General features: G+C 35.9%; 1 protein-coding gene across 1 annotated transcript in view; it reads right to left on the bottom strand.

Annotated features, from left to right (window-relative positions):
• Window positions 1-24,402, bottom strand: part of COL25A1 (collagen type XXV alpha 1 chain) — a 196,065-nt gene that overhangs the window by 136,697 nt on the left and 34,966 nt on the right. The window contains exons 2-3 of the mRNA XM_058432297.1: window positions 17,036-17,062; window positions 16,870-16,896 (exon numbers count right to left, since the gene is read on the bottom strand). The gene's annotated coding sequence lies outside the window, so the exon portion shown is untranslated. The remainder of the gene's footprint in view (window positions 1-16,869; window positions 16,897-17,035; window positions 17,063-24,402) is intronic.

The following is a 24,402-nucleotide window of genomic DNA, read 5'->3' as shown; positions in this document are numbered from 1 at the left end:
TTTCCCATAAAAGGAAATATAATCTACCATATAAGATTCTATTTATGTTATCTTTTTTATTTTTTAACCTTTGGACCATCTCATTAAATTCTATATTTATTGCACTCAGATAAATTAACTTTCAATTTATTTTTATATCAAGGTGGACACAAAGAAAAAAGAATCAAATAATACTGACCCAAATTAGTTCTTCCTCTTTAAGATTTGTCAATACAACCATAAGGGGCAACTCCAAACAATTCAGGATCTTGTTCCTCTTTGGTGCCTCAACAGAGCAATTTTGTTAGAAATATTTATAAGGGAAAATGTTCCATTAACCCAACTGTACAATGAAAACCCAGAAAATATATATAATAACTTAAAACATGGGTGTTTCTAAAAGTATCCGGACTAATATTATAAATGAAATTATTTGGGTCCAACAATGAAAACATATGCAACTAAATATGATGTGATTCTAAATATCTATGAACTTTGGCTATGACCTATATAAGATATCTAAGCTAGATCATCTTAGGTAATAAACCAACATTTTTTTAAAAAAACCTCTAGGAAATTCTGAAATTTAGAGTCCCATTTTTCCTTAAAGGAGTGACTCTGAAATTCTCCCCTTCAAAGTCTCCTGTGTTTCTAATTTTAAACATATGCAATTAAAAGACTAAAATTCATCTTTTTAACATTATTTACATGTTACTTAATGATAGTTATTCTATCTACAACTGTGCTAACTTTCTAAAAATTCTGTTATTCTATAATTTATATTTTAAACAAAAAAATCTTGAAGATAACATAAATTCTGCTGGAATCTTGATGTAAAACTACCAAGTTTAAACTATACTAATTTTAATCTTTGAGCAGACTGGTATACTAATAAAAATTCTACACTACCACAGTCTGAAAACCACAAGTACAAAAATAATTCAATATACTTTTAAAATAAACAGTATGTAAGTTATGTTAAAGGCACTATTATAGCCTTTTTTTCTAGAAAGTAAATGATTCATAATTAATTGTTTTGTGATCTATGTGTTTGTATATTTTGATGGACTCTGTCATCATAACATCAAAAGCAAAATCATCTTAACATCTAATCCAGGTATTGCAAACTCCAATGCCAACAGAAACTGCACACATATGTAAGTAAATGGAACAGGTTGGGTGTCACTGGGGATAATCCAAAATGCATGTCCTACCTAAAGCAGACAGACTCCATTCACCTTCAGCTAACCTTCCTTATAAAGGAATGTAAACTCAATGGTGCCAGCTTTTTAAATTTCTCAAGAGAAAGTTTTAAGTAAGATTTATATGAAATTGCCCAATATTAGCAACTAATCTGAGAAAGAAAAATGAAATGTATCTACTACCAAAATCTGGTTCACAGGCTACCAGTTTGTAGTCTCTAATCTGCTCCTTTATGAATTACTAATTTAAAATACAGAAGGAAGATTGCACCAAATAGTGAACACATTCCAATAATAGGAAAAAATAAAGACATTGAATTCCTTTTCCCCACTACAACCAAAGGTGTTAGTCTCTACCCTAAAAAGAAATTCCATATAAGTTGTGACAGTTTCTCAAACTACAACCCTGTTGGCACATGCCATTACATTTGACACATTCTAAAAATCTTGACTTATTGTAACAGTTATAATATAAAATTCTGGGTAGATACAATGACTCAAACTTTGCATTCTTCTCTGACACATTTTATTAGAAGTACATGGCTCCAAAGTGGAAGTAATACCACAGACCAGTATAGAGTTACAGCATTAACACTCAACATCGTACTGGTGACATAGCAAGCTTTCTGCAATTCAATTTTGTTTGACTTTTCTGCCTAAAAATGTAAAATGAAGGGTGAAGTTGTAAATCTCTACATTAGCTTTCTGAACAAATCCAAAAAGTCTAATAGATCTCCAGATATTCCCATCTTCCTGAAACTCCTCAAAATTCATTTCCTTTTATAAAATTTTTGAATAATTGCAAATGACTACTAAACAAAAGGTTGCAAGACTGAAAAGTGATTTTGAACTGAACAAAAAAGGCAACAAAAATAGAATGGCTTTATAATGTTGTATTCTAGAGTTTCCTAATATAGAAGATCCTTTAGAAAATTCACTTTGTCAACATAGAAATAATGTGTTTATCTATGCCAGAAAATGAAATCACGTGTGTAGTGGGGTAAAGCTCTTAACGTAAACATAGTAGTTATCTATTTGGCAGAGAAAGAAAAAGAGATTGTTCAAAGACAACGTATTCCTTACTATTCTTTTCATCATCAAAATTATAGTGATTGTCAAATATATTACACATTTTTTAAACAGCAAAGATATACCACCAAAGAAATGTAAAAACATTAATAAAAATGGTTAAATTGTAGCTAGTGGCTTTCTACCATATCATGCATATAAGCCATGTTAGCAAAGACAAAATATAGTAATTTTTGATGTTCAAAACATGAGATAAAACTATGCCAGTGGTTTAAAATCTTTCCAATGCTATGTTCTCAAAGCGCAGTTCAGTAGGATAAAAAATGAACTGAGGATAGAGAAGAATCAAGGCTGAAAAATTACCAAGTGCTGCTACAACTTCTGTTAAATTCAAGGACTACGTTAGAGCCCCCTTTATATCTAAAAGTTTACATTCCTAAAAGGAAGCTTTGGTGCTGGCATTCTAGAACCATCTTCTTCAACCACTACAAAATAGAAAGAAAAGTCATCTGTCTCCTGAATTAGTCTCCAAGTTTTCTCTAAAATTGAAGTCAAGGTAAATCTTTGCTTTTCAAGATTATCTCGAAAACATGTGTGACTTTATTTGCAAGTCAAAGCCAGTCTTTGATGTGATCATCAAGAACTTCCACTGTGCTTGCTTCCAACTCACTTTGCAAAGAAATATTAAAAATGATTTCCTTGCATGTTAAGGTATGCAAACAGAAACCTCTAGCACTAAATTATTGTTAATTTACATTCTCTTTAATCCTGAAATGCTACACTGAAAAGAAAAATACTTTTTAAAAAACAATTAATTAGAAGATGAGGAACTTAATAATTTTTGTGCAAAAAGCTAAGGAAGATATATCAAGTTAATCTAAAAAGCTTCATAAGTTGCTTTGAACATTTACCTATCTTTTCTTAACAGGAATTAGAGTATAAACAAGAATAGGTTCACATTTGTGCATGTTTAGATCTTGGTATGTGGAGAATCTGTATTTATGGACAACTCTGCTTCATAAAGACATTATTGGTGAGTGTAATTATGAGTTAAGTATTCACACACAGAGATGTGTATATAAAATATACCTAGAGATAGACTAATTCCTGTCAGTGAGAACTGAAATATGTTCACACACTAGCATATGGAATGAGATACAGTACAATATTTTAAACAACTGGCTATAAAAGGCAAGTGTTTGATAATTCTTAATATAAGAAGTAATTCATAAATCTTGCAAAAGACAATCCAAAATGTATTATTTTGATTGTCTTTCGCAAGATTTGCCACTTAGTTTTCAGTCGCATATGATTACAGCATATGCAACTTCAAACTAAGGCACATCTCAGAAGGTTCTCCTGTTCTGTTCTCCTGTTCTGTTCTGTTCTGTTCTGTTCTGTTCTGTTCTGTTCTGTTCTGTTCTGTTCTGTTCTGTGTTTGGGCATCACTCCCTCAGTCACTTCCCTCATTCTGTACTTCCTACCTCACCAGTGGAAGAATTTCCCTTTAGCAGTCCCAGAAATATCACAAAGTGATTGCTTCCTCTCAATGATGACAAGGTCAAGATTTTGGCAAGAAATTTCAAGATTGGGCCATAATTTAAATAGTCTAGCTAAGTAAATTAACTCAGCCTCTAAAAATAATAAGCCTGATGAAAGGCCAAAGGAATAAAAATATTTTTGAAAACAATTGAATGTATTCTTAATTAAAAATTTGATTGTATCTCCCTTAGATTTTTCTTCCCCTGCCAATAAACAGAATATTCAGGCTGACATGTTCTTTTGAAGACATGGCAAATGAGACGGAGATTACCACCTGTTGTTCTCTTGCCCTTCCTAATGCTAGAGTTAGTTCCTGCCATTTCCCATTGCATCCCACAGGCTTCAAGCCAGGACAGCACTCTCACTCTGCCACGGCAATTTCTCTCTCTTTTTGTTTTCCCACCACCATTTCTCTACCTTAATTCTCTCTTTTTTTTTTTTTTTTTTTTGAGACGGAGTCTCGCTCTGACCCCCAGGCGGGAGTGCAGTGGTGGGATCTCGACTCACTGCAACCTCCACCTCCTGGGTTCAAGCGATTCTCCTGCCTCAGCCTCCCAAGTAGCTGGGACTACAGGCGCTAGGCCCATCTAGTTTTTGTATTTTTAGTAGAGACAGTGTTTCACCATGTTGTCCAGGATGGTCTTGATCTCCCAACCTCATGATCCACCCACCTTGGCCTCCCAAAGTGCTGGGATTACAGGTGTGAGCCACCGTGCCCAGCCCTTAATTCTTAATTATAAGGAATTACTTTAGGCCTGAAGCTGACTAAAATACCTGTACTGAAAAGAGTATCCTATGTAACCAGTTTTTTGATGGTTTGGAATGCTACACTGGAGGTTTTTGGTACTACCTTTCCATCATTGACTCTTTTGACAACCAGATTCACGCTAAATTCACGAGCTTATAAAGCATGATAAGAATGCCCGGAAGTATGTGGAAGTATGTGGAAGTATGTGGAAGTTGTGGAAGTACGTGGAAGTATGTGGAACTGTAAAACCAATAGTGTTATTATTATTATTATGATTACTACTTGTCTCTCTATGTTTGTGTTAAATAATTCATTTGTGCTAATAAAACCCACTAGTGATCAATAAAGACTTCTCTGAATATCAACGTTTTTCAAGCAAAGTTTAACTGGCTTCTAAGAGATGAAAAGCAAAGCTTCCTCACTCCCCCAAAGTCACTGTAGAATTACATTTGAAGTAGGGCCTTGGAACTGACATCCTTTTCCTACAAAGCCAGTCTTGTTTGCCAGTTGTGATTTACAGGCTGTGTCTGCTACAGGGGGCTGCTGGACACATTAGTGCAGGTATGCTTATGAAAGGATGCTGCTGTCTGGCATTAAATGACTTTCCAGAGACCCAACTCGTTCAGACCTACAGGAACTGTTCTCCCAGAACATGATCTGTCAATGCATAAGCCATTATTCCACCCATTCTGAAGGGAAGAATCAAAAATATAATCCTGCCCTCCAGTCTCTTCTGTAAATCGTGATGCATCATTAAAATCTGCTGTTTTATACTTTCTTGACTTCTATTTGGTTAATTCACTTCAAATATTTCCAGTTGCAACCATAATTCTACATTTGGGGGTGATATAAAAATAACGGTGGTAATAATGTTCAATTTTGTTAGTATAAATTGTTTATAAATTGCTGTATTTTCTATCCACAATATGTTCATTATTCATAGGTATTACCAGCTAAAGTACAAATTGGATTTTTTTTTGTCCATTTCAAATACAGGTTTTAGTAGATTTACTAAAAGCCTTACATTCTCTATACGATATCGAAAGTCACCAACCCCAAATCGACCTTCACATTTTTAGCATATGCTTCCATTGTAGGCATTAGTGCAACTCATAGCTCTACATTACATGAATTAATAAATCTAAAAATCTTACATTTGGATTCAAGTAAAAAATAGGCTTGCTTAAATATAAGACAAAGAATAAAACCTTCTGTATAGTTTCATGTTTGAGAGAGGATTATTAATATATTACTTATCAAGGAAGTCTTTACATTATTTAACCAATATTTTATGAAAAGCAGCACTTGTAAAAATCCAAACAAAAGAAATATAAATGGAATAATAATGGAATAATATTAAATATATATACACAAATATATTTTCTTTCAATTAAAATATGTCATTCTACTTAATTTCAAGAAAAATATGAAATAGTGCCCCTAAGCCTGAAAAGATAAGGCATACATCCAGAGATATATGTCACATGAAAAGGTAAGAAGAATATTGCAGCTTACATAAACAATGAGCACAAAAGTATGGACAAATGAAATCTCTTTACTCCATATGTAAATAATTATTTCCATATCATAATAATTAAATAATGTAAATAATTTAATTAAATAATTAAATAATGTAAATAATTTAAATTAATAAATTAATAAAATAAATAATAAAATTAATTAAAATAATTAAATAATGTAAATAATCAAATAATTATTTATATATGATGGTCACTGTACTCGAAGGACAAAAAGGAAATCCAATGGTTATTTAAACTGGTTGGTATCATCTTCCAGAATTTCTTGTCAGAGGATGTGCTTAGGATTGGATTTTGGCTTTGGTTTTGATTTTAATATCTCTGTGGTCATTAACAGAATTTTCAGTTAAAGGCTCACATCTCAGGCATTCCACTACTATACTATTTTATAAATATGAGCATTTTGCAAAGTGTTTCTTCTTACTTTCATATATTTTGTGTAAAAGTTTACTCAACTGAATTACTATATTTATTCAGTAGGGATAGATTTACTTACATAATCTTTTACATTAAAGACATATATACAAGATTTAAAGTGACATAATATAGGTAAAGCCATTATTCCTCATCCTTTCCAAATCTCTCTTTTTTTCATATTTGATGAGCCCAGCCATTCAACCACTAACTCTGAGATAAAGTTTACAACACTGAATTCCAAGGAAATATTATCAACACATCTACCATTGTTTGTAAAAAATAATTTATTTTCTAAATTGACTCATATTAGGACAAATTTACAAATATACCTGGGTTCAATTCAATGCAACAACTTTTTGGTGGTTTGAAGTATGACAGAGAACACTCAAAAGAGAACTCTGATTAGAAACTATGATAAGAACATTTGCAAATCTTAATGAGCTTACTGTTTCCATGCCAGCTTCTGAATCTGGAAAGTGTTAAAATAATTTTCTCATAATTTATTTCTTTCCATTGTGTTATATCCATTCCCTTTTCTCAGGCAATACATTCAGTACCCAATGAGTAGTATATTCATTAAGGCGACAGAGAAAGGCAAGGGTTAAACAAATAAGAACATCAAATTAATATCCAGGCCTAAATGTTTTAGCAGAGCCAAAAAATCTGTTTAATCATTCAAGTCAACAAAGGTTAAGATAATAAAATAAACTTCTAAATGCTTTCCTTTTCTGGAACTTAATCTGTCTTGCCAAAGATGTTTTTAAGATGCTATCAGTTTTGCATAGTCCCAGCTGTTATGAAAATTTACTCGAATACACTAGGAGGAGAAAGGAATTTTATGAAAATAGTGAAGCAGAGCTCCTGGGTGGCTTTATTCAAACTGTGAGAGCTTAGGACTCATTTAAAACCAGCTGTTGGCTGATGATGTCGAGACCAATAACCACTAAATCTCCTATTTATCAGGACTCTGTGTTATTTGGCAAGGTGATGGTAACCAACTGATTAGGAGATTAATATATAATCAAAAGATAACTTCATGATGTTTGTTCATTTTATTGCCTATGTTTGATTAATAAATTTGCCACAATTTCAGAAAAACATGGTATTCCATTTTAAAAAGTCATTATTAAACATTAAAACAGCTTTGCTTATTTTTAAGGCTATGTTTTTAAGTCACTAAGATATAGAAAAGAAATATGAGCCATTATCATCAAAGCCCTGGGTGTCACTGTGATTCCAGGGCTATGGTTCATGATGAGGGCAGAGGCCCTTATGAAGTGGGCAAACAAAAAGCCCTCTTTAATGATGAAGAGAGACAGCGGTAGCGGTAGTGGGTGTAGATGACAACGGGAGAAGCATTAAAAATCTTGAGACTTTTACAGTTGACACTGAGGTTCTGTTACTGATAAAGAAGTGAAGTTCATTTTTTTTGAAAAGAGAAACTTAGAATAAAAGTGGAATCGACAACATAGCTTATAGGTTATGCAAACTCAGCATTACGAAGAGCAGAAAACAAACTTCATCCATCTGGTTATCCTGAAGAAACAATTACTAATAGCAAGTATAAGCAAGATCTTGATATGCAATTTTCTTTTAAAAAATGTTTAAGACTGGTATGATAATATATACAATTTTTGAATAGGTGCTATTGAGTTGAGAAGTAAAATCTGTATTATAACAAGGTAATTGGGTGTTCTTACAATCCTTGGAGGGGGGCCAACATTGCCTCTCTGCTCCATATAGTGAGTTCTAAGGAATTACTCAGTGACAGACAGGTTCTAGAGTATTACCATGTGGCAATCATTCATTCACTTATGTTTTGGGGGGTATTACTATACGGCATTCATCCATTCATTTGTTTTCTGTTGGGCTGAGAGTGCATGGCCTGCATAAACAGTCTATCATAATTGCAAAGAAAAAATATCCACCTATTTGTGCTTGTGTTCCCCAGCTTTTTCAATCTTATTCACAGAGGCCTGGGATTTTCAAGTTGAAAGGGTTCCTAGCAGCCATTTGGAGGCTGTGGAAAGACAGCAGGATTGGAAATTGGCGTTGAGTCCCAACACTGTCTTTTGGTAAATGTATGTGAAAGAACTTGAACAAGTCACTTAATCTGCTTGAGTTCAATCCTCATGAGAAAAAATTAGTAATAATAAAGTTGGCCATGCACAGTGGCTCGCACCTGTAATCCCAACACTCAGGGTGGCTGAGGTAGGCAGATCACTTGAGTCCAGGAGTTCAAGACAAGCCTGGGCAACATGATGAAACCCTGTCTCTACTAAAAATAAAAAATAAAAAAAATAGCTGGGCATGGTAGTGTGTGCCTGTAGTCCTGGCTATTCAGGAGACTAAGGCAGGAGGATCACCTGAGCCTTGGGAGGTTGAGGCTGCAGTGAGCCATGATTGTGGCACTGCATTCCAGCCTGGGCAACAGAGTGAGACCTTGTCTTAAAAGAAAAGAAAGAAAAGACAAAAGAAAAGGAAAAAAAGAAAAGAAAGGAAGAAGAGGAAGGAAGGGAAGGGAAGTGAAGGGAAAAAGGAAAGAGAGAAAGAAAGAGAGAAATAGAGAAAAAGAAAAAGAGAAAGAAAGAAAGAGAGGAAAGAAAGAAAAGAAAAAAAAGAAAGAAAGAAAGGAAAGAAGGAAGGAAGGAAGGAGAGAAAGAAAAAGAAAGAAAGAAAGAAAGAAAGAGAAAGAGAAAGGAAGAAAAGTTATATTAACACGTGTTCTACTAACTTACAGCATTACTTTAGAAGATAAATGAGACAATACATGGAAAATGTAATCTGTAAATACTAGGTTCAAATTCTGGTTCTGCCAGTGAGTGATTATTATTTTGGACAAAATATTTAAATTTTCTAAGTCTTGGTTTCCTCATCCACTAAATGAGAATAATAAAAGTAAGTATTTCATAGGGTTGTTGCAATAAGGTGTGACATCATAGAGTGATTGGCGTATTTTAGGAACTCAATAAAAGTATCCTTATTGTTATTATTTCAAACACAGATATTTCTGTAACCCCTATCATTTCACATTAATGTCGATGACTTTATAACAACTACCTTATTGATAGGGAAGCAGTCTTGTTCACTGAAAACAGCACAAACTAGAAGCTGAGAAAGTCAGGTTTGAATCCCATTTCTACCACATACAAATTATGTCAACTTGGGCAAGTTACTTTACCCCATATTCCTCATAAGAAATATGGGAAGAAAAATCAGATACGGTTTGTTGAGAGCTTATTACAGATATTTCATATATTACTTTATTAATCCTGATCATAATCATAGAAATAGTGGTAGAGTTAGAATTTGATCCCTGTCCAGCCTGACTTCAGCCCATGTGGATAATCATTTAACTCGACTGCATCTACTTTTCCTGTTTTTCCTCCCTGATAATCTATCTCTCTGCACTATAGTAAGGCTTAGAGATGCTGTGTGCAACTTACCTAGAAAAGTATCCAGCAAGTTGTTAAGACTAAGCTATCAGCAATTATAATTATTACATGAGGTCTTATTTCCTAGTCCAACTTTCTTATTCAACCTAAGAATCCCGGACAACTTCCTTTCAGCAGGTCATGAAATCTCTACTTAAATACAAGGTAAAGTCATAGCCTCAAAACTTTGCAATACAATGCTATGAGGATGAAATAAAGAGAATCAATTATCTCTTTGCGCCTGGCTACTCGATGTGTGGTGACTGAGAGCACAGATAAAGCACCATCCTGACCCTAAGCCTAAAGGCCTAATGAAATGCAGTGTTTGGAAGAATGAATTAAAGATTAGTGGCAAATCTGCAATGACATCTCCCCAAGAATCAAGGCGGGAAGTGCAATTCTTATGTCAGGATGCATTCATTTGTGGAAATCTAACACTCAGTGCCTCGTAGAATAAAACCAAATGATATTTGTGGTTGTTATATTATACCTAAAACTGTAGGCCTGAAATTGGTTCAATGTACACTGAAAGAAAGTTAATGCTGAAAAGTTAGCCCACTTTCTCCTGCATTAAATCATATGCCATCAACTGTATTCAAAGACAGTCAACTTTCCTACCATTTACCTTTTACCTTCTTGCAATCTGACTTCCACTCTCACTACTTAACAAAAGATATTCCTTTAATAGCCCATGACTCCAAAACAGCAAATCCAAAAGCTTTTTAAAGATCTCATCCCTGAGGCTCTCTTTTTATTGAGAACATTATATTGGCCACTCTTTTTTTTTTTTTAAGTAGTTTTGTGTATGGTGTTCACACATTGCAGTGTCCTGCTTCTACCTTTAAATGCTTTCTCTTTTGCTGACACTCCTTCCTTCCTCATCTCACTCTGTAAGTGTGAGTATTTTTATTTTTTTATTTTTATTTTATTTTATTTTTTTTGAGACGGAGTCTTGCTCTGTCACCCAGGCTGGAGTGCAGTGGCACAATCTCGGCTCACTGCAAGCTCCGCCTCCCGGGTTCATGCCATTCTCCTGCCTCAGCCTCTCCGAGTAGCTGGGACTACAGGCGCCCGCCACTACGCCCGGCTAATTTTTTTTTTGTATTTCTAGTAGAGACGGGGTTTCACCGTGGTCTCGATCTCCTGACCTCGTGATCCGCCCGCCTCGGCCTCCCAAAGTGCTGGGATTACAAGCGTGACCCACCGCTCCCGGCCAAGTGTGAGTATTTTTAAAGGCTCTATTCTAGGGCAGTACTCTTCTTACTCTTTTGCCTAACATGGTTCTAATTCTAGGATTTCAATTCTCCCTCTGTGATAGTTCAGCTATGTGACAGTTACCTCCAGTTATGGCACTGCCTAGAATTCTAGTTTCATGTTTCTGTGCGTTACACTATTCCAATGAAATATCTCATCAAGATCACGAATTCAACATAATTAAAATCTATCTTCTCACTTATCCTCCCAATGTCTTCTGACCTATTTTATCAAGCATAAAGCCAGAAACTTTAGCCCTATCTTTATCTTCTTTTTCAACTTCATCCCCTACATCCAACTGGCTTCAAGACTGGTCTTGAATTTTCACCTCAGCATCTTTCCATTTCACTTCCTGACTGCTTTTTAAAAAATCTTTAACCTGACTACAACTCCACCCACGGTCACAGGTCCTCAGTGTAAGTTAAATAGGGACGGGATCCATCTTTCACCCTCTTGACTTCTCTCTCGCCAAATGCTCCTCTATCAGTGTCAGCCCTGATTTCCCTCTTTGTCCACTCAGGTGTTTGCTTGGCACTTGTGATAAACCTTATTGGTTGGATGACCTAACTTCCCTTTCAGCCCTATTTCCCTTGTCCCTTCCAGCTCTTGGATGACTGTGTGACACAACCTAGCCAATGAGACATGACCAGAAGTCTGCTAAGAAGTTCATAGGGAAAATGTTGCTTTCTTGATTCAGACTCTTCTCTCTCTATCCTTCCTGCTGATACACGCCTAGATGCAACGGTTGGACTTGAAGCAGCCTTCTTGCAATCATGAGACCAGGTCAAGAGATTCACAGACTTAGTAACATCATTTAATCAACAGTAACACCATTTAATTATATAAATAACACTATCAACTGCCTTCTCCAAACTTCTTTTTATGTGAGAAAAATAAACTCATATCCTAGCTTACATGGTGAAATTGGAGTTTTTGTCCGTATTTTGGTGACCACTTTGGAATCTTTCTTGGTTCATCAACTTACCACCTCCCACTCCACCTCTCTCCCTAACTCCCCCGCTGAAATTCTCACTCTGACACTGATCTTTCTACTCAGTATGTGTCCTTGCCTCCAATGATACCTGATGTTCCATGCTAAGTCAGCTCATCCTTTCCGCTTACCTCTCCACTGAGGACTGGACATTGTCTGTATAGACTAGATTCTTATGACTTTGTCCTAAATGAGTGACGTAGTTTCCTGGTCTATTTGGTCACCCTGCTTTCAGTCTCTTCCAGTTGTATTCTACAGCAGATACTACCACCATATATATATATAAAATAATTATTTTGAGCCTGAGTCTCACTCTGTTGCCCAGGCTGGAGTGCAATGGTGCTATCTTGGCTCACTGCAATCTCCACCTACCAGGTTCAAGTGATTCTCCTGCCTCAGCCTCCCAAGTAGCTGGGATTACAGGCACTCACCACCACGTCTGGCTACTCTTTGTATTTTTAGTAGAGATGGGGTTTCACTATGATGGCCAGGCTGGTCTCGAACTCCTGACCTCAGGTGATCTGCCTACCTCAGCCTCCCAAAGTGCTGGGATTACAGGGGTGAGCCACTGCGTCCAGCCTCAAAAATAGTTTTATAAAGAATATTTGGTAATAAGCACAGACAGTCTCAAAATAAGATAAGCACAGATTACTCAAAATTCTCAATGGCTCTCTAATGCCTACCACAGTAGACATTCAAAATGCTCCATAATATAACTGCAATCCAAAATTTTCAGTCTATATGACACAATATTTTACTTAAACTATTTATTGGCAAATGGAATATTATTTTTTAGGGTCCTTTTAAAAACTTACTTTTAATTGACAAATACAAATTATATATATATTGTTACATATGTTGTTTTGAAATATGTATACCTCATGCGATGGCTATACCAGGCTAATTAACATTTGTATTACCTCACATCCTTATCTTTTTTGGTGAGAACACAATGTACTCTCAGCAATTTTCAAGAATACAATATATTGTTATTAACTGTGGTCACGTTGCTCTACAGTAGATCTCTTGAACTTATTCCTCTTATCTAACTGAAAGTTTGTATCCTTTGACCAACATCTACCAAAACCCTCCCCACCAGCCATGTGTCACCACCATGAAATGCTCTACTTCCATGTATTCAACTTTTAAAAATTCCACATGTAAGTGAGATCATGCAGTTATTTATCTTTTTGTGCCTGCCTTACTTCACTTAACATAATGTCCTTCAGGTTCATCCATGCTGTTGCAAATGAAAAGATTCCCTTCTTTTTAAGCTTAAATAGTATTCCATTGTGTATATCACATTTTTAAAAATCACAAATGGAATATTATTGTTCCTTAACTAAATCCTGCCATTTTCTACTTGGATAATATTGTTTATACTATTTCCTCTTCCTGGAATATGTAATGTCTTGCTCTTCAGCGTATCCTCCTAAAGATTACCCATTTATCAAGTTCTAGCTCAAGTGTCACCTCTTCCACAGCTGCCAGTGCTCATTTAAAATGAAAGAATTTTCACTTTTCTAGCACCTCTTGGTATATCTATTTGAGGCATATATATAACATATAACCACACAGTTTTCTTACTCAGGTACGCATGAGATTATCAGCTTCTTGAGGGCCATAATGATATAACAATATTTTATTCATACATTCAACAAATATTTATTGGATCTTCACTATTCTATGTGAAGGAGTATGAACAAGACAGAGAAGAACCTTGCTTTTATGGAATATAGGATCTAAGGAGGGAGGGGGGCATATTTTATAGATAATGAGCAAGTAAATACATAAACAAGATAGAATAATCTCTGGTTTAGATTGAGTAGTTAGAGAAGTTCTGTCAGAGGAGGTGATATTTGAGATGAAGTTTCAATGATAAGAACTCAATCACAAGAAGACCAGAAGAGGGCAAATGGAAAGCTGTTGAGTTGGGTGAAAGTGCAGTGTGTCTGAAGAGGACATGGAGGACAGTGTGTGGCTGAGTGTCGTAGGTGGAGGGAAGACTAGTGTGAGATGAGCTGGTGGGGATGGGCAAGAGCTAAGCACAGCAGGTTGGATTTCATTCTAAAATTTTACACAGGAGTAACATGATCTAATTTACAATGTCAAGTGATCTCTCTGCCTGCTATGTATAAAATGGATTATACAAGGTTAAGAGTGGAAATAGATTAATTGGAAAGCCACTGAAGTAACCAACAACATGAAAGTAAGTTGAATTTGGTGGTTAGTAGAAAAGAGAGATAAGTGGACACATTTATTGTGTCTATAGTATTAAGCACAGTATCTTAAAGATGGTAGCTGCTCAATATACACTGCTGAATATATGTCCAAATACTTAAAATAGTCTCACATTCTTAATTTCTATATGATCCTCAAGTTTTTCCAGCTTTGATTTACCTCTTATGGCTTAATTTATTCCCACTGGACACTTGGGGAGTCAAAGAGATAAAACTTCCAAATATTCAAGAAAATGATATCGGTCTCATAATGGAAATTCACCTGACAAAGAGCTGACATGATGGAGTTTGGAGTTCATATTGTTAATTATGGGAAGAAATAAACTATTGGAAACAAATGGTAAAAAGCGTAATTCAAAATCTTCAACAGGATGAAAATGGACAGGGTACTGGAATACAAACTCTACATTAAAAAAAAGAGAGCCTTTGGTCATCAGCAGGAATACTGTGCCTAAATAGAGAATGTGGGTAAAATTAATTTTCATTAAAATTGGAGACTTTTCCACTTCTTACTTTTGATATTTTTTGAAATTAGAGCCTTCATCCTACTATCTTGATATGATCAATTTCCTAATATGTAGCTAATACTATCTTACTAGATAGTAATGTTTATAAAATTCTAAGAGCACTGAATGAGACCTGCTTGGAATCTGAGAAAAGACAGGCAAGTCAGTGGGTTCTCATTCTCTTTCACCTCTACTTTCCAGGACACTTAGATTCGTACCCATGAAGATTCATCCTGTACTAGGAATTCAATCCAAATTCCTTCAATACAAACAAAATACAAAGGAAAATGAAATCACTTTTTGCCACTTTCCACCTGAAATGCTAAATGTGCTCTGAATTGAGTGAAACTTGGCCCCATTCAGTGTGAAAACTGGTTGAAATCTGTATGAAAGGCAGTCTGGATTTGTCGAAGTAGTTCATGAACTTTGGCCAAACTTTCAAGGAACCTGGTCCAAGTCTTAGTTTGTAATGCAACATGAAACCAGGTGAATTTCAGATGGTTTCAGGTTTCATCCTGAAAATTTGGCCTAGCTTTATAATCAATCATCACTCTTTGTAACGATGAAAGCTAACACACCTTTTTGAAAATGAGGACTGCATGCATACTGATGACAGCTAAGCTGTGAACCACCCTTCACTTCCTTTGCCAAAAGAAGATTTCTCAGAATGGAAACAGTTTCCCTCTTACCTGGAAAGGGGAAGTTGAGTGATTTTGATATTGTGTGTAGAAAGAAATGATACTCGATATGAGGAGACATGTCATGTGAAATAATCACCACATACAGAGCAAATGGCTGTATTCTAATCACTTAAGGTTATGAGAGTCTTATTTTATTCACATCCATGACAGTGGATAACGTGGTGTTTAATCTCCTAAAATGAGCATTTGGCTTGAAGCTAGTCATCAGCCAGAGTAACTGCCACGAGAAACAAAATGCTGTGAAGCATAATCAGTATTTCTATATGAAGAAGTGGCTGAAGAACAAAAGGGAAAGTATAATAAATCATAGCATAACTTTTATCTAGTTTAAGAAACATGAGGAGATAATACAACTACAAACCTTTCAAGTTTGCATCAACTGCATCTTTTGCAAAAATATCTCTATGCAGTATAAATGCATTTAATAAGTAACTAAGCACAGTGAATTTTACAGAAAGACCTACATAGTTTCTTTTTTAAACCTGAAAGTTTTAAATGAGCCTTTCCACTGTAAAAAATTACTCTATTCAACCAAATACTTGCTTTTGTGCATAGTGACATGAGAAAATTGAGAGGTATGTTGAACGGAGCCACTACATCATTGAAACAGTATGTCTGAACATTTGGGTAATAAGGCACAGATGTGAAGTAGAGGACTTGGCACTACCAAGGTAACAACAAAGCATTCACCATTGTGTTATAACGGTTAAAAGGGCCACATCTGAGAAGCTTAAAAGAATGCTCCCTCCTCCCTGCAATGCTAAATTGTATTACACCTTTTATCTGCTTAAAAATCTATAAAAACTAGAAATTCAAATAAGTATTATGCAAACTTATGGCAAAGAACACATGTGTAAAATGCACTGATAATTTTATCTGTGAAAAAAAAACATGTATGCAATAGCACGTAAGGTTTAACTGCAGCAAAAGGTCAAATTCAATAGAAATCCATATGGCCTCTATGTTGCGAAACAATTCATGCAAATCTGAAGGACCCAATAGTCACTGGAAAGGTGGCTGCTGTTGACTCTTAGAAGTGATTCTGGCCCTTACTCAGTATGTCTAATTATTGTAGAATTTTCTATTTATAGGTATCAAGTAAAGATAATGCAACAGAATACATCCAAATTGTTAATTAGGTTTTTTCACTTACAAGTGGTATGGTATTTTTGCCAGCTATTACTGAATCATGTGGCACAAAGGCAATTATGAAGCTGGGGTACTTTCATTCAATAAACTTGGAGTTAGAAACTAATTTTATGCCCAAGATGGGTAAAGCACAACTTACCCTAGGTCCCTGATCACCTTGTTCTCCCTGTAGAATAGAAAGATGAGATAATAGTTTTAGCCAAAATGTATACATGATGTTCATTAAAAAGATCAAAATGTAACACAGTGTAGGTCATGCCAATATGGATCTCCACTAACTTTATTTCTGGTATGCATTTTCTTACCTTATCGCCTTTTGGACCAGGAGGGCCCTGAAAAAAAGTAAGAGAAAAAAATTTTAATTAAAAAAAGATATTGTAAACTGAATAGATCAGCCAGGTTAGTTAAAAGATTCATTCAAAGAATACAGAGATAGCTGTCAATGAGGTTTCTCAAGAAATTTTGGTTTCTAAACTATAATCATATTAGAATGTGAAGCATATAAGCATATATGCTTGTGCATATATACCTGTACATATCATGTCATAAGTACATAATATGCTGAATAAATTTTCACAAACTCAACACATGTATGCAAGTAGAACCCAGTTAAAGAAATAGGACATTACCTCCAAGTTAGAAGCTCCTGTTGGGACATTTCCTTCTCACTACCCTCTACCAACAGTAACCACTATTCTGACCCCTGACAATACAGATTAGCTTGACTGTTTTTGTACTTTATGTACATAAAATCATAGAGTCTGGCCTCTTTTGCTTAATTAGTGTGAAATTCATCCATAATTTTGTGTGTAGTTGTAGATTGTTCTTACTGCTTTATAATACTCCACTGTATGACTATATCATCATTTACTTATTCATTCTACTGTTGGCAGCCATTTGTTTCCAGGAGTTTCTAGGTCTTGGCTATTATAAAAAAAAACGCTATGGCCAGGCGCAGTGGCTTGCACCTGTAATCCCAGCACTTGGGGAGGCCAAAGCGGGTGGATCACCTTAGGTCAGGAGTTCAAGACCAGCCTGGCCAACATGGTTGAAACCACATCTCTACTAAAAATACAAAAATTAGCTGGGTGTGGTGGTGCATGCCTGTGATCCCAGCTACTTGGGAGGCTGAGGCAGGAGAATCGCTTGAACCCGGGAGGTGGAGGTTGAGGTGAGCTGAGACTGTGCCCCTGCACTCCCACCTGGACAACAGAGCAAGACTGTCTCAAAAAAAAGTGCTATGAACATAGTAATTCACGTCTTTTATGAAAATGTATATTCATTTCTGCTGGGTGTATATCTAGAAAAGGAACTGTTAGGTTATAGACTATACATATATTCGGTTTTAGTAGATGCTGCCAAATGGTTTTTCAAAATAATTCTTAACAATTTAAGCTCCATCAGCGATGTATAGAATTTTGGTTGCCCCACATTACCAATACTTGATATTTTCTATCTTTTTCATTTTAGGCATTCTGGTGGTGATGTAGTAATTTCACATCATGTTTTAGTATGTACTTACCTAGCGATTAGTAAATTGAACTCTCTTTTAATACATTTATTGACCATTTTGCATCCTTTTTCATAAAGTGTCTCTTCATACCTTTTGTCCTTGGCCTACTGAATTGTCCTGTTGATTTGCTAGACTTCTTTATCTGTTATATATTATACATTGTACATATGTATGTAGGTAGATGTAGAGTTATTTATATATTTTGAATGAGTCTTTTGTCAGATATATTTACTGCAAATATATTTTCCCACTTTGTTTACTGCCTTTACATTCTCTTAGAGGTGTTTTTGATGAACACCTCTGAGTTCTTAATTTTAATAAAACTCAATTTAACATTTTTTATTCTTTATAGTTGTCCCTTTTTATATTCCACTTAAGAAATCTTTGCCTACTTCAATGTCATAAAGAGGGCTTTCCATTTTATTTTAGAAGCTTTTTTTTAGCTAAAGTTTATTTTAAAAGCCAAAAGCTTCATTATTTTATCTTCCATATTTAAATCTGAATTTATTTAGAACTGATTGTGTATGATGTGAGGTAAAAGTCAAGATATTTTTTTAAAATGTGGATATCAAATTAACCAAACACCATTTCTTGAAAATGTACCTTTTCCCCATTATAGTACAGTATTACCTTTGTCATAAGTTAAGTGATGCTATGTATGTGGCTCTTTACAGGAATTTCTATTTTGTTGGGCAGCTGTCTATTCCTGGGCCTCATTGAGATTTTCTTTACCTTTGAACAGAAATACTAATTCTAGAGGCACTGATATGTTATATTTTCTAGCTCTTAAAGATAAAGTCATGTTTTGGTTTCAGCCCACCTGAGGAGCTGCAGCATTTCAGAGTCACCTTCTCTCACCTCCATTTTCAGCAGGGCTGAGGAAAAAGGACAAGGCTGGACTGGAAACAGGCCCAGGTTCTAGCAAAGTACCCCATCCTAGGTGCCAGTGGATGCTGCTATGTCACTGCAGGTGGGAATGTAGCAATGCTCCACCTTCCAAAACATTTCCTTCTGCTAAGTACCAGCTACAGAGTAACTGCACCAAATTCCCATTCTCAGTGTGGCCCTTCTGGTAACAGCTGTGAAATTATCATTAAATCTCTAATAACTACATCATGTCCTATACTTTGGGTCTTTTACCATTGACAAGAAACTTTTTCACCTGTTATTGCATTTAATCTTTTCCACAATCCAACAAGATAAGTATTATGATAATCCTTTTATAGATGCCAAAAATGAAACTCAAAGACTATCAATGTTAGGCTTCTTGTGAGTTAGCCAGGACTTTAACCCAGTATGTGTGACTTTAAATGCAGAGGTTTTGACACAAAGTATTGGAACACAGCTCTGGAACTAGAGTCTTAGAAAGAAGGATACCTATCTGGTGCCCGCCTTCAACAAGGGCCACCTAAAATGCCTCCCCACTGCATTTTCCACGGTGTCACAGACACTGGTCCCAATGTCTCAAGTTCAAAATGAGAGAAAGGGGAATTGAGGAGGAGTGAGGAGGGGCAGAGGGGACTAAGATAATGGAATCAACTTTATAAAATCTTTTTATCTCTTACCCTCAAAATCATTTTGCCAGTTAAAAGAGGAAAGAGAAAAAATTATTTTTGTTTTCAATAAATTTTTAACATTTTTATTATTTTCCATGAATCAAGTAGTAATTAGTGAGTACAGTCTGTGTGTTCATCTCTGGAAAATTAAGTTTAAGGACTTTATTCAATTATTTTTAACACATGCAAAATGCTTACTAAGGTTATACAAGTAGGATTTTATTTGTGGTGGGGCAGATGAAAGCCAAAGAAAAGAATAATGAGAGGCTATCACCAAATTTAAAAAATACAATTGAGATTCTAGTCTTGACTTAAGTAGCATGTTAGTTAACTTTATTTTGATTTTTACACACATTTGTTGAATGTCTATACAGCGTGGCAACACTGTAAGCACTGGTGGAACATATATGTTGGGAAAGGCTGATTTAGAAAGACATGGTCCCTGTCCTGGAGAAGCTAAACAGCCTGGTGTCTAAGGCAAACAGTTTCCACATACTAGGATTAAGAAAAAATGACCTCTAGAAAATTCAGCTACATCAAGGTCAACTGTTACTATGGACACCTCCCCAGCCTCCATATCCACCCCCTTCCCAGGTTTCTCTTTAAACTTTCCTTTGCATTTGCCAGTGAGATTTCAGAGGCCACATCTCCCACTGTACCAGCCCTCTAAAGGCACCTTGTTAGGTTACACAGCATCTTTAAGGACAAAGTTTTTGTGAAGTTATTTGACAGTGAGGAACAGAGACGACCCTTTTCCTCAAAGTCCAATTACTCATGCCAAATCCACGTGTCAACTAGAGTTCTTTAGCCAACGTGCCCTGAGCTAGGATGCTTAATTTGCATCCACAATTGAGCAATAAATATTGCTGCCTCAAAAGAGGGTGTTTCTGAGCAGACAGTATGGCGTCCTGGCACCTGCCAGCTTAGGACAGAAGCAAAGCCGAGGTCAACCTCCATGCACAGCTGCAGCGGCTGCTTCGGACGCTCCAGTCCCCACTTGTGCACTTGGATTAACAGCAGGTGTTTTCTTCTGCCCTGACTGAAATCCCACTCTTCCTTCCGAATTGGACCCTCTTCACTGAAAATATGGGTTAAATTTGCAGAACAAAGTGGGCTACCTTAGTAAACACAGATAGTATAATATTTCCAAAATTTAGAAGCCATACTTCTTTTCTAAGTCAAAAAAATTACAAGTGAAAGAAAGGTTTATTTGAACATCAGCCTTTAAAATTAAAATTGGGGTATTAATTTTTTTTATCTTTAGCATTAAAAAAGCTAACTAGTATTAACTAAAGGATAGGTAGCAATAAAAATTAATGGCTATTTGAATTAAAAATTATTTTTCAATGGCACATTGCTGTTTCCAACTAAACCAAGCTCAACAATCTAATATTTAGTAGACATATTTATTGTTCAGGTGACAGTATCAATGGCTGGCTGGTAACTATTTGAAGATAAAACTTTGTTGCTCCAGCAAGGTTAGGGTCAATGGAAAGGAAAGATGGTAAAATTAGCAGTCATAGGGAAGTGAATAGTGAGTGACAGCTCTATAGAAGGCCTTCTGGGGACTCTTGTCCTGGTTTGGTCTAGAGTCCAATAGTCAGATCTTTATAAGCCCTACTTTAATAAATAAGTAAGAATATTTGAAAAGATCTTTTGAATTAGTTGTATGTAATTAATCCTAAGGTTAATTATATAAATGAGTACTTAAGGGTGCTAATAAAGTTTTTATTTATTAGTGTTGTTAGTAATTAGAACATTTATTTTAGGGCATTGTTGGAATGTTATCAACTTCCTACCAAAGGATTTCTAAATTTCCGTGGCAAACTTCAAATTAGCCCCTGTTCAAACAGCTTTACATTCAGAGTTTGCAGGAACCACCCTTTAATTTGTAAAAAGCCTTTAATGTGGGTTTTGGCCTATACCAGTTTAAGTCTCCTCAAATCTACTTCTGTTTAAGTAACTAAGGTTTTAGCTTTTTCCCTATGCTCTATTGTCTATTTCAATTAAATGATAAAACCAAACTAAAAACAAAGAGAGGCACAATGAATGACATTCAGGAAAATATTGAATTTCAATCTACATAACAGCAATGGAAATACAGCTGGAAAAGACAGATATATTCATAGGCCTGGAGTAACCCAATCATGGTCTTTTATTTACTGGAATTGTAAATTATACTTGCTTTGAACTGGAAAAAACTAAGGCAGGAATAGTTTTTAAAAGATGACAATCATGAAAACAAAATTAAATTCTGCTTGAGGTAGAAAAAAGTGGAAAACTAGCAAACGCTGGGAATTCTTGGCAGCCCGAGTGCCTGGAATAAGAACGAGGTTATGACTTCTACCCCAGGAAAGAATAGATAAGTTTATTTTTATTCATGAAATATAACAAAACCTTTTCTGATTAATCTATTCATTGCTGTAGAAATATGAGGACAAGCAAGCTTCATTCTCTAAGCATTTCTGGCTCACCATCAGCCAGGCGATGTACTCCGAGTTTGGAGGAGGGACATGTAAATATAATCACAATCAGTGGACTAAATACTGTGTTGTGGGAGTACAGAGCAGAAAGAGGTGGGAGAGCTGGAGTTGAAAAGATGCTATTGGAACTGGCTCTTGAAAGACATCCAGGAATAAGGGGATGGAGGGAGGAGGAGCGAAGCAGGCCGGGGAGAAGGGATGCACATGCCCAGTTGTAAGAAAACACCACTCTGTCAGAGAAAAGAGTTCAGGGTGGTAAGAACATGTGGGGAGTGGAGATAGAAAATAGCAGGAAAGAGATTTTAAAAGGCTGGTTAACCACACTCAGGCGTTTGGGCTGGATTCTGTCATCAGTGTAACAAGGAGTGGAGACATGAAGTGTGCTCTGTTTTGTGGAACTCTGAGAACACAGGGTGTTTGGGATTCTTAGGAAGTATTTGCCTTGGTCCAAAAGAGAGATGGTAAAGCTTTGAATTAAGGTTGTGCTAGTGGAGGCACAGGGAGAGTTCTAGATTCAGGAGACATTTCTCAAGTAAAAATCAACAAGACTAGTTAACTGATTGGACATGGGGGCCACTGACAGGTGTCAACATGTTTTAACAAGTCCTACTCATTTCAAGGTTCACAATTTAGTGTATTTGCAGACAAGCATTGGCCTAAGCTGGTTCAACGTAGATAAACACAGCAGTTCCGCAGCCAAGTGAATCAAATAGAGTTTAAATCTGGTTTTAGTGTTATATTTCAAATCCACAGTGTTGGCAGCATCGGCTGGCATAATTGGAAATAGCTGAGGAGAGAGAAAACATTCTATCATCACCATTGAGCAGAAGCAGCACAGAGGTAGTCATGACTGCCTCCCCTCAGAAGCCACCATTCTTCCATGTTAACTTCTGAATAGAGGACACCTTTATCAGGTTTTCTTTCCTCTACTTTTTCAACTGTAAACTGAATATGGAATTATTATATTTTAAACTCCACAAGTTTGCTACTCTTTTAAAGGTAAAGAAGACAGTCTGCTGTAAGAGCCATTCTCTAGGAGCACAGCAAAACCTCAGTGGTCACCACACGTCTGATGTGGGTCTTCTTTCTGATGTGCTCAGGCACAAGCAAACATTATCGATGTTCACAATCTCCCAGGGAGGAAGCGGGATATCCCGTTTTTCTCTTGTACAACTAGGATAGAAGCTTAAATTCTACTGCCTACTCCCTAAATCGCATGATGAACTTGGCTCATAGTGCCAATGACACACATACTCAAACCCCACACTTACAAGGAAACTGAATTTGGTACCACAGTTTCTTAATAGGTCTCCAAAACTGCAGAAAACTACATTGCAAATAGTATTAACAATTGAAAATCTACTGTTTTACTTGAAAAATAGGGATCCTAGGTATTTAGGTGATGATACATCCACTCTACTTCTCAAAAAAAGTGTTTTACGTAGTACAGGTTTACCTCCAACTAGAATGGGAACATGTGTTCTTTCGAGTATTTACTTCCACCTTAAACTCATACATAGTTTTCTGTTTTACTGGCACATATTTTTTAGAGACATTTCTTCTTCAGACCACTAAATTATTATAGACTTTATTTTTTTATTTTTTATTTATTTTTATTTTTATTATTGTACTTTAAGTTTTAGGGTACATGTGCACAATGTGCAGGTTTGTTACATATGTATCCATGTGCCATGTTGGTGTGCTGCACTCATTAACTCGTCATTTAGCATTAGGTGTATCTCCTAATGCTATCCCTCCCTCCTCCCCCCCCCCCACAACAGTCCCCGGAGTGTGATGTTCCCCTTCCTGTGTCCATGTGTTCTCATTGTTCAATTCTCACCTATGAGTGAGAACATGCAGTGTTTGGTTTTTCAACCTTGAGAATGATGATTTCCAGTTTCATTCATGTCCCTACAAAGGACATGAACTCATCATTTTTTATGGCTGCATAGTATTGCATGGTGTATATGTGCCACATTTTCTTTTTTTTTTATTATTATACTTTAGGTTTTAGGGTACATGTCCACAATGTGCAGGTTGTCACATATGTATCCATGTGGCACGTTGTTTTGCTGCACCCATTAACTCGTCATTTAGCATTAGGTATATCTCCTAATGCT

The sequence above is a fragment of the Hylobates moloch genome, unplaced genomic scaffold, assembly GCF_009828535.3.
Source record: "Hylobates moloch isolate HMO894 unplaced genomic scaffold, HMol_V3 SCAFFOLD_2, whole genome shotgun sequence".
In the NCBI taxonomy this organism is placed as follows: Eukaryota; Metazoa; Chordata; class Mammalia; order Primates; family Hylobatidae; genus Hylobates; species Hylobates moloch.
The sequence above is the reverse complement of the archived record's forward strand: the minus strand, read 5'-3'. Positions and strand labels throughout refer to the sequence as shown.